The 9,619-nt window shown below is 35.8% G+C and overlaps 1 pseudogene; it reads left to right on the top strand.

Annotated features, from left to right (window-relative positions):
* The first annotated feature begins 211 nt into the window (after positions 1-211).
* LOC145291715 (U2 spliceosomal RNA) lies at positions 212-366 on the top strand (annotated as a pseudogene).
* The last annotated feature ends 9,253 nt before the right edge of the window (positions 367-9,619 follow it).

The following is a 9,619-nucleotide window of genomic DNA, read 5'->3' as shown; positions in this document are numbered from 1 at the left end:
AGTAATAACAGTAGTAGTAGTAGTAGTAGTAGAAGTAGTAGTAGTTTTATCTTATTACTATGGTTAATACAGCATTGTTATTGGTATTACTAGTAGGATTGTTGTTGCAACTGTTAAGAGAGTTGCACTTTTGCATGGAGATCACGTAAATCGTGTCTCAAGATTGTCTAGACTGCTTTGGTCAGTTCTATTTGTTCACATTGCGAATAAGATCACTTGGCCTTTTGGCCAAGTTCAAAGTGTAGTATCTGTTCTTCAGATGCTACACTTCAATTTCTTGTTCTCTCTCAGTGGAGAAGCATCCTTCACGACTGAGACAATTTTTATTCCTTTTCCTCGCATTAAAAAACGACAATGGTGTCTAACTCTGTGCCGTGGGGAGGCATTGTAAATATTATCAGCTCTGTCCGAATTCTTCCATTTCAACCGATAGGGAATACGCTTGGACACGAAGCGACGCATATACCAAGCGATGGTGAGAGTCCTCATTCTCTATGGCTGTGAGACGTGGCCCATGAGATTGGCGGATTTTACAAACTAAGAATCTTCGACAACGATTGTCTTCGTAGCATTCTGCGATAACTTTGTGGAGGTCGTGGTTCAGTTTCCACTCTCCGTCGAAGACTAAAACTTCGCTATTTGTCGTCCGTCTTTTTAACGACGTCTCTGATGATATAGCTCGTCGACAAGGAGGAGAACTCATCATATAGCTCGTCGACAAGGAGGAAAACTCATCTGGAAGGTCTCTCTCACTTTACTCTCTGCAAGGCTGGCACAAACGTACCGGTGGGGTACTGAAGATCTGGGCCAGGACACTTAAGGACGACCTGGCAGGTAATATCGGTTCCACAACTAGTTGGTCTCCGGCAGTGGAATCGGGAGCGGTTAGACATTTCTTGCGACCTGGCCTAAGATTGTCGAACCTAGACTGTGAGAGGAAGAGATGTTCAGAATGAAACCATATAAATCCTACAAGGATGATAGCCGCTACTAAAAATACAAGTAAGTTAATATTACATATTTTGCCTTAAATTCCTACAACATCAATGCTCAACGATTGCAGATGAAGTCGAGGAAGGTTTGGTCAAAAATACACATAACCAAAGCTGCAGAAGTAATATTTTAATTCAGGTAATTTGTAATTCTACACCTGAGACGTTTTATCTTGGCATATTCAGCGGCGAGGAAGACCAGTGGAAGACATATCCTTAATTTCCACATGAACCTAGTTAGTAAAGTACCTCTTACGATATAACGTGCCCCCCTTGCTAATCCAGTTGTGGTGATAGAAGGAATGTGCTGCTGAGTTAGTAAGGTTTTCCTGATAGTTATGTCGTTGGCTTCTTTAATTTTACTCTTCAGAAACATGTTTGCACCATTTTCCTGGCATTCGCTGCGGTAAGCCATCATTGCTTCCAGGATAATTCCTATTTCGTTTCTTTTGTATATTCTGCTATGAATAGGGAAATAATTCTTTTTTTATTTGTTTATTTATGTCAGGATAACTTACACACACACATATACATATATGTGTATGTATGTGTGTGTGTAATACGTTGGGTGAGTGTCTGTTTAAATGGATGTTTGATGATGTCGTTTATGGGCACCGATCTCATGGGCCGGAGATTAAAACTGCACACTATCACTGGTTCTATCCCTGGCTAGGGGTTGGTGCTGGTCTAGCCGCACTGATAAACTGTGATCCAGCGAAACAGTACTGCAGGGTGATGACTATATTAAAAACCCCTTTCCTTGAATAGAGCACTGTCGTAAAAGTATATCACCCGTTGCTTTATTAGCGTTAATGCGAGGCTCGCTGTTTGTTTCCTTGTAAATAAACAAGTAGCCCGAGCACTGTAAAAGCGGTTGGCGAGTGTCTATCTAACTAAACATTTGATGAGGTCGGTTACGATCACCGATCCCATGGGCCGGAGGTTAGAACTGTCGACTATCAACTAAATGGTTATATATATATATATATATATATATATATATATATATATATATATATATATATATATATTGTCATTGAACTTCCCGCTTATCATGGCATTGTTTCCATTCGCCCTAGACTTCTTATTATTGGACTTAGTTCAGATTCATGAGATGTGTGATTGGGGTTTGCGCAACCCTTGCCTCACAATTACACGTACAGCTACCCTTGTACAGGGTATCCATTTTCCCTTGAGACTGAGCAGAGGTAGGGTAATTTATTTTAAAATTTATATTACGGTTTATGGCAGTATAAGCATTTTTTTCTTTTTGATAGTCTCTCGGTGTAAACACTCAGCGCAAAAGATTGATAAGCATGATATTCAATAAAAAAATACCCCACTTAAATAAAGTCAAGTTGGTTGGGTTTGTAAAGCGGTGTTGTATTCTTTGCTTGACACATTTTTCTTCAACATATTTTGGTAAATAAACTTCTTAGCCGACAATTTTTTGTTAATTAATTTTTTACCACTTCAAGTGCTTTCATAACATGCCAGTGTCACGGTGTTTTTTTTTTGTTTTGTTTAAATCGTTTGATGCTAATGTCGACAAAGATGCGGCAAGAAATATGAATTAGAACTGTGAGTTTACTTGACGTATAAAGTTGATCATGTTCTTCTTGTTTCGATACCATTTTTTTTTTCGATGCAAGCTAACTTTTAATCAGCACTGTATGTGACAACAAATTCCAATTAATATTTCTAAGTAAATCGCACAGCTTCTGACACAAACATCAGCCAAATTTTAACAAATAAACATTTTTATTTTGTTTAGAAAACTGAAAAAATTACTCATATAGAGATATATTTAATGTCAATTGGAGTTTTAATTTGTATGTTGCAATTCTTAATTTTTAAGATGAGGATTGGTAATGCGTATTATTTTGATTCTGCGATGACTGTTCTCATCTTGAGTGGTATTTGGAAAAATTTGTCGTCGATGTGACATCGGATCTTCTTAATCCGTATATTGATGGACTCGGGAAACGTTGGCGATTAAAGACGTCTCTTCATCGTATTCTTTATTTCAATATTTTTAAGGGTGAGTGCTTATGAAAAAGTGATATGCACATCCAGGAACAAAAATAGTTGTAAGGTTTTTAAAATTCAGATACAGACTTCTGCCCAGTAATGCTTTTTTTTTACACAGTGATCACCACTTATCAAGGCCCGGAAGCCACTCAGGGATAAGGGTCATTGCAAGCACATTACGTTAGTGTGGAGATTTGATAAAGTGTTTATTAAGGGGGCGGTTCATTAGGAATTTGTTAACATTGGACTTGAAGACATCCAAGTTGTAGTCCGGTGGGAAGCAGGCAGAGTTCCACATGCGTGCAGTTCTAAGAAAGAAGCTTTGTTCATGGAATCCGCGTTTTGATTTAGGCACAAATATAGAATGGGGGAAATTTTTCACAGTGGATTCAGCTAGACAGGTGTTTTTCGTGAAAGATTGGCGAGGGGGGACCAGAGATTGGAGTTCAGACGAGCACCTGCCATGGAAATAACGATAAAACAAGGATAGGCTCGCAACGTCTCTTCTGTGGAAGAGAGGTTGCAGAGTAGAGAAAAAGGCATCCCTCACTAAACCACGAAGTCTATTTTGTACTCTGTCAAGGCAGGATAGGCTGTTTTTAGCAGCTCCTGCCCAGATATGGCAACAGTATTCCATCCTTGACCGAGTGAGGGCGTGCTGTCACGTTGATTTAATAATCGATTTCACTTAGATTTCTGTAAAGATCTGTGGATTTCCGTGAAGGTTCCTGAGTTCAACAAAAAGATTACTCAGCACCCTTATGCACTAATACTATGGCGAGAACAGTAGTTCAAATAATCCAAATTAGAGAGTTGAAAAACATAACACTATTTAACGTCTATTAGTTTTTCATGATGCCGGGCAATACCGAGTTGCCGTACTAGTATTAAATAAAGTTCAGTTTTACTCATTCAGTTGATTAGCAATAAAACAACGCCTTCTCAAAGAAAGGGAGTGCGCCCTGGGTGAGTGCCCTTAACATGGTGATAATTCATTCAGGGCCAGCTCGTAACACAAAAGTCTTCCATTTATCGGACCGATTGTCAATGACTTATCCTCATTATGTTAGTATCATTAAGGTGCCGTTAAGTTCAGTACTCAAATGCTATCGTATCCGAGTAGATTGCTATTATTTCAGGTGGTAACTTCGGTTTGAATCATTTTTGTTATTGTCCATCGCGATAACCTCAAGCAGATGTTATCCAGCTTTCAGGATAAACTTTAACGACGTGAACAAAACGTTCTCGCCAACGGGACAGCATTGTTTTTGACATCTTGATATGTTCTAGTCAGAAGTATAATTCGATGTTACTTCATCTTTGATGATGGTTTGCGTAATTACTCCAAGTGAGTAGTAATAATAATAATAATAATAATAATAATAATAATAATAATAATAATAATAATAATAATAATGATAATGACAATGATGATAATAATAATAATACTACTAATAATAATAATGATAATGATAATTATAATAATAATAATAATAATAATAATAAAAATAAAAATAATAATGATATTACTAATAAAAATAATAATAATAACGATAATGGTAATGATAATGATAATGATGATGATGATGATGATGATGATGATGATAATAATAATAATAATAATAATAATAATAATAATAATAATAATCACACAGACCTAAACAATTTTATTTAAGCAGGAGCCAAAATGGTAAGTATGAAGTTTGAAGCAGAAGAACAGCCGGAGAAAGATGCATCGACAAAACCTGGATAGGAAACAAGGCTAGAAACCCAAATAAACAAACATTAAAAAGAAGTCAACACAATAAACAGGGAGAAAGCGATGTGTTTAAGATGGAAAACTGCAAATAAAACTATATCTAGCAGAGGAAGGATAAGAAACACGAAGAATTGAACAAAAAATAGCAGCAAAAGAAGGGAGAGTGAGACGATATAGATACACATCCGAACAATGCAAGCAAAACTTGACATTTGAAAACAATGTAAGAAAATTCTACCAAAATGTGAACGAGGAAAAACAAAAACAGAACGACAGAAGCAAAACGTTACTGGAGTAAGATATGGGAAGAACAACGGGATCACAATATAAATGCCGAATGGCTGAAAGACATAAAAGGTTAGTTACAACAAATCAAAGAAAGAAACAGTGAATGAAATTAGCAAGGACACCCTGAAAAAGACCATAGGAAAATGGCGAACTGGAGAGCACCAGGACACGACGGGATACATGCATACTAATTTAAAAAAATCACAACATTGCACAAAAGGCTAGCTAAGAAGGTATACACAGGAAACTAACGTGCCAGATTGGATGACAAAAGGTAAGACCATACTGATACAGAAGGACACAAAGAAACGAACCGCCGCTATCAATTATAGGCCGATCACGTGCGTACCCACTATGTGGAAAATATTAACAGCACAACTGAGGGAACAAATCTACCACTTCCTAAATAATTGCAGACTTCTTCGCAAAGAACAGAAAGAATGCCAAACAGGAACAAGAGGAACACATAATCCGCTATATATAGAAAAAAAGATTCTAAAGGAAGTAAAAAGGAGAGAAAAATCTCGCTATGACGTGGATCGATTACAAAAGGGCATACGACAGGATCCCCCAAACATGGATAATAGAATGCTTAAAATGACTCTATAATATAAAGTTGAATGTGTGTGTGTGTGTGTGTGTGTGTGTGTGTGTGTGTGTGGTCACGAATAGCCTCCTATATGATTACATATAATGATAGAAGATGTATCGAGACACAGGAATGGGTATGTTTGATCTAGCAGAACGGTGGTTCATTAAAATGGAGGGTCTGCGTTCGCGCCTGGTCCACAAAGAATGGAAATAAAAAATTAAAAAAAGTTTACAAGTGTTTTTGATATAAATGTACATAAGAATACTTTGATAAGTATGTTTTAACTTAAATAGGGATGGTATAATAAAATTGTGGGGTCTGCGTTCGCGCCTGGCCTCCATACAATGGAAATATGCACACACTTTAATAAAGACTTATCATATCTATTTCCGTAAGTATACGTTGATAACTATGTTATCTGCGTAAGTATATTTTGACAATTATGTTTCCGTTTGAATAAATATGGTATAATAAAATTATGGTGTGGTCGTTCGCGCCTGACCTCCATAGAATGGAAATATGTCACAAAGTTTAACAAGGTTTTTTAATATGGATCCACAGAATAGTGTGATAAGTGTTTCAGTGTGAACAGGTATGTGGGGTTTATCTATTTTTACTTTCATCATATTTTGCTTTGGTTTTGATATCCCCTAAATTCGAAGCTATCTCTTTACAACCTTTCCTTTTCATGACCTATCATACTTTCATAAATCAGATTCCATTTTCTGTAGGCTGTTTTTGAACCCAGTCAACGACGGGTACTTTTGCTAGTAAAATATAAAGCAGGATCATCAACGTGATGGAAAATGCAATGAGAAAATGGAAATTGGAACTGACAGCTGATGGACAACAATTAACAGGAATTAACATATAAAGAGGCACCTTCTAGGGAGATTTACTATCACCATTGCTGTTCATCATAGTCATGATGTCCCTAAACAATATACTGAGAAAGTGCCAAGCCGGATACAAGTTCTCTAACCTGGAGGACAAATGAACTACTTGATGTACATTGACGATCTGAAACTTTTCGCAAGGAACGAAAACTAGAGAACTTAATAAACACTATCCGGATCTTCAGCCAGGACATGTAAATTTATTTTGGCATGGAAAAGTGCGCATTACTAGTTATAAGAAAGGGAAAATTGAAAACGACAGAAGGCATGGAACTATCCAACTAAGCGGAGATGAGGCACTAGCGATTAAAGACGTCTATAAATACCTCGGAGTTCTAGGATCAGACACCATCAAAGCAAAAGAAATGATAGACAGAATTAAAAAGGAATACTCCAGTTAAACAAGAACATTTCTGGAAAATAAATTAAATAGCAGAAACCTAATAAAGGGTACAAACACATGGTCAGTATCACTACTAAGATACTCTGGGCCGTTCATAGGATGGACTAAAGAAGAACTGAGACAGCTTGATCAGAAGACCAGGAAACTCTTGACCATGTACAATAAACTAAACCTGAAGGACGGTGTTGATTGAATCTACGTGAGAAGGAAAGAAGGTGGGAGGGGACTGGTCTGTATAGAAATCTGCGTAAATGATACTAAAACGAAATAGAAAAATACATAATGCAAAACACTGAAAATTATAATTATAGCAGCGAGAGACTCCGAAAAAAAATCAACAGAAAACAGAGATATCAAGAATAAAATAAGGAAAATAAAAATGGGAAGATAAATAACTACAAAGAAGATTCGTAAGGATAACAAAAGATGGGTATAACGAAACTACCTGAGCATGGATGTGAAAAGGGCACGTAAACCGAGAAACTGAATCCATAATAATGTCAGCACAAGATAAATCGATAAAAACTGACCAAAGATCGACAAAACACAAGAAAACAGCAAATGCAAACTTTGTGGACAAAAAGACGAACGAGTACCATATAATAAGTGAATTTAGCTAACTAGCTCAAAAGGAATACAAGACCAGACACGACCTTAAGAAGTGCAGTACACTGGGAATCGTTCAAAAAACTGCACCTCGAACGCACAGACAAATGGTAAAAGCATTAGCCAGCAACAGTAATTGAAAATGAGAATCACAAAATGCTATGAGACATGGACGTACAAACGGATAAATCCATCTAAGCAAAAAATCGAATCTCGTAATGATTAAAAAGTCTTGTAAAATCGTAGACTTTGCTGTTCCAGCTGACAACAGGATAAATATCAAATAAAAGGGGAAACGGAGCAAATACACAGAGCTAGCCAGAGAGCTGAAAGAGATAAGGTGATAAAAAAATCAAGATAGTGTCTATAATAGTAGGAGCACTAGGAACAATTCCGAAAACTTTGAAGGAAAAAAAGAATGATAGAAATTGGAATCAGAGGAATGGCTGGAAAGATACAACGAATAGCAATAATGAAAATGGCTGAGATATTAAGTAAGACTTTTGAATGCGGAGAATAATACACATGAGCATAGACAAAACATAAAGAAGCGTTACATGGAACCAAGAACATTAAAATACATATCTATATGTTTCCTATCGCCCCCATCCACTCCCATTACCAATCACCCACACACAAAAAAAAGAAAAAGAATGATGCCAAATAGCCGAGAAAGGTCAAGGATGATTGAAAAATAGAGAAGAGAGCACAGACCAGACCTCCGTTAAACAAGAGCGAAGAGAATTATAACCTTGGGGGCGCTTATTGGCACTCAAATTCCATTCCAGACCAATGGCCGCTGCTAGCGAGAATGGTGAGCGACTGTTGCGATAATGCTAATTCATTTGTAAATGATATCGGAAGAAGTGGAGAGTACTGAAAAACTGGGGAGACCTGTTGTAACCAAGCTTGCAGGGAACACCACAGGTTGTTTTCAAGGAGAGATCCTTTATGACCTCTGTGGAAGCTCCTTTTGAGCCAATAATAATAATAATAATAATAATAATAATAATAATAATAATAATAATAATAATAATACATGTACAAAAATAGTTTTCTTTTCTTTCTTTCTTACATATAACCTTGAAAAATGGTCTGTCGAAAAGCGTTTCGGGTTTGATTATATTTCGTGATTCTTTTAATCGACTTATTTATTTTACCCAATGGTATATTTATAATACATAATTTTTCCGTTTTTTTTTCTTATTTTTCTCCTTTTATTTTATTCGTATTTTAGCGGATTTAACATCAAAATATGGTCCATTACTTCTTCATTATCTTTAAATTTTGACATTTAGCCCTTTATTTGCCTATATATATATATATATATATATATATATATGAATATATTTATATATATATATGTATTTATATGCATATATTTATATATGTATATATGTTTGTATGTATGTATGTAGGAAAATAGGAAAATTACTAAAATAATTTTAAAAAATATACTAAAAAACGTTGTATTGCTAATTAGTCAATATTGAAGAGTGTGCAAATCGTACTAGAATAAATAAATATTAAATATTACACAATTATTTAAATGTTAACTATATAAGAGTATGATAACTATTTCAGTACGTTGCAAAAATACGACATTTATGGGCTAAAAAATTGTGTAAAAATCTAAACGAAATCCCTTGATCGGTAAAGATGGATGCCTAAGAAATAATTCTGTGTTTCACGCACCTTGCAGAGATTTATTTATTTATCTACATTCTGTAAACGTTAACTATTCTGTACTATCATGGAATGTTTTCAGTTAATCATTTTCTCGGTGCAACGCCGGGATATATATATATATATATATATATATATATATATATATATATATATATATAAGGCTCCTTCAGTCTTTGACAGACTATGGATACCCACGAATGGACGCGTGCGTGTGAAATTTTTATGGCAGGAAGTGCGCCATCTCCAACCACATCTCTCCTGAGTCGACATTGTTAAATACCAGTGGTAAGTGAAGTGTATGTACAAAATGACTGGAAACAAATGCCGAGATAAGTGGAGAGCACGTACAGCGCCTCGAATTCC

This window comes from Euprymna scolopes, chromosome 12, assembly GCF_053919585.1.
Source record: "Euprymna scolopes isolate OS-2025 chromosome 12, ASM5391958v1, whole genome shotgun sequence".
NCBI classification, from domain to species: Eukaryota; Metazoa; Mollusca; class Cephalopoda; order Sepiida; family Sepiolidae; genus Euprymna; species Euprymna scolopes.
The sequence above is the reverse complement of the archived record's forward strand: the minus strand, read 5'-3'. Positions and strand labels throughout refer to the sequence as shown.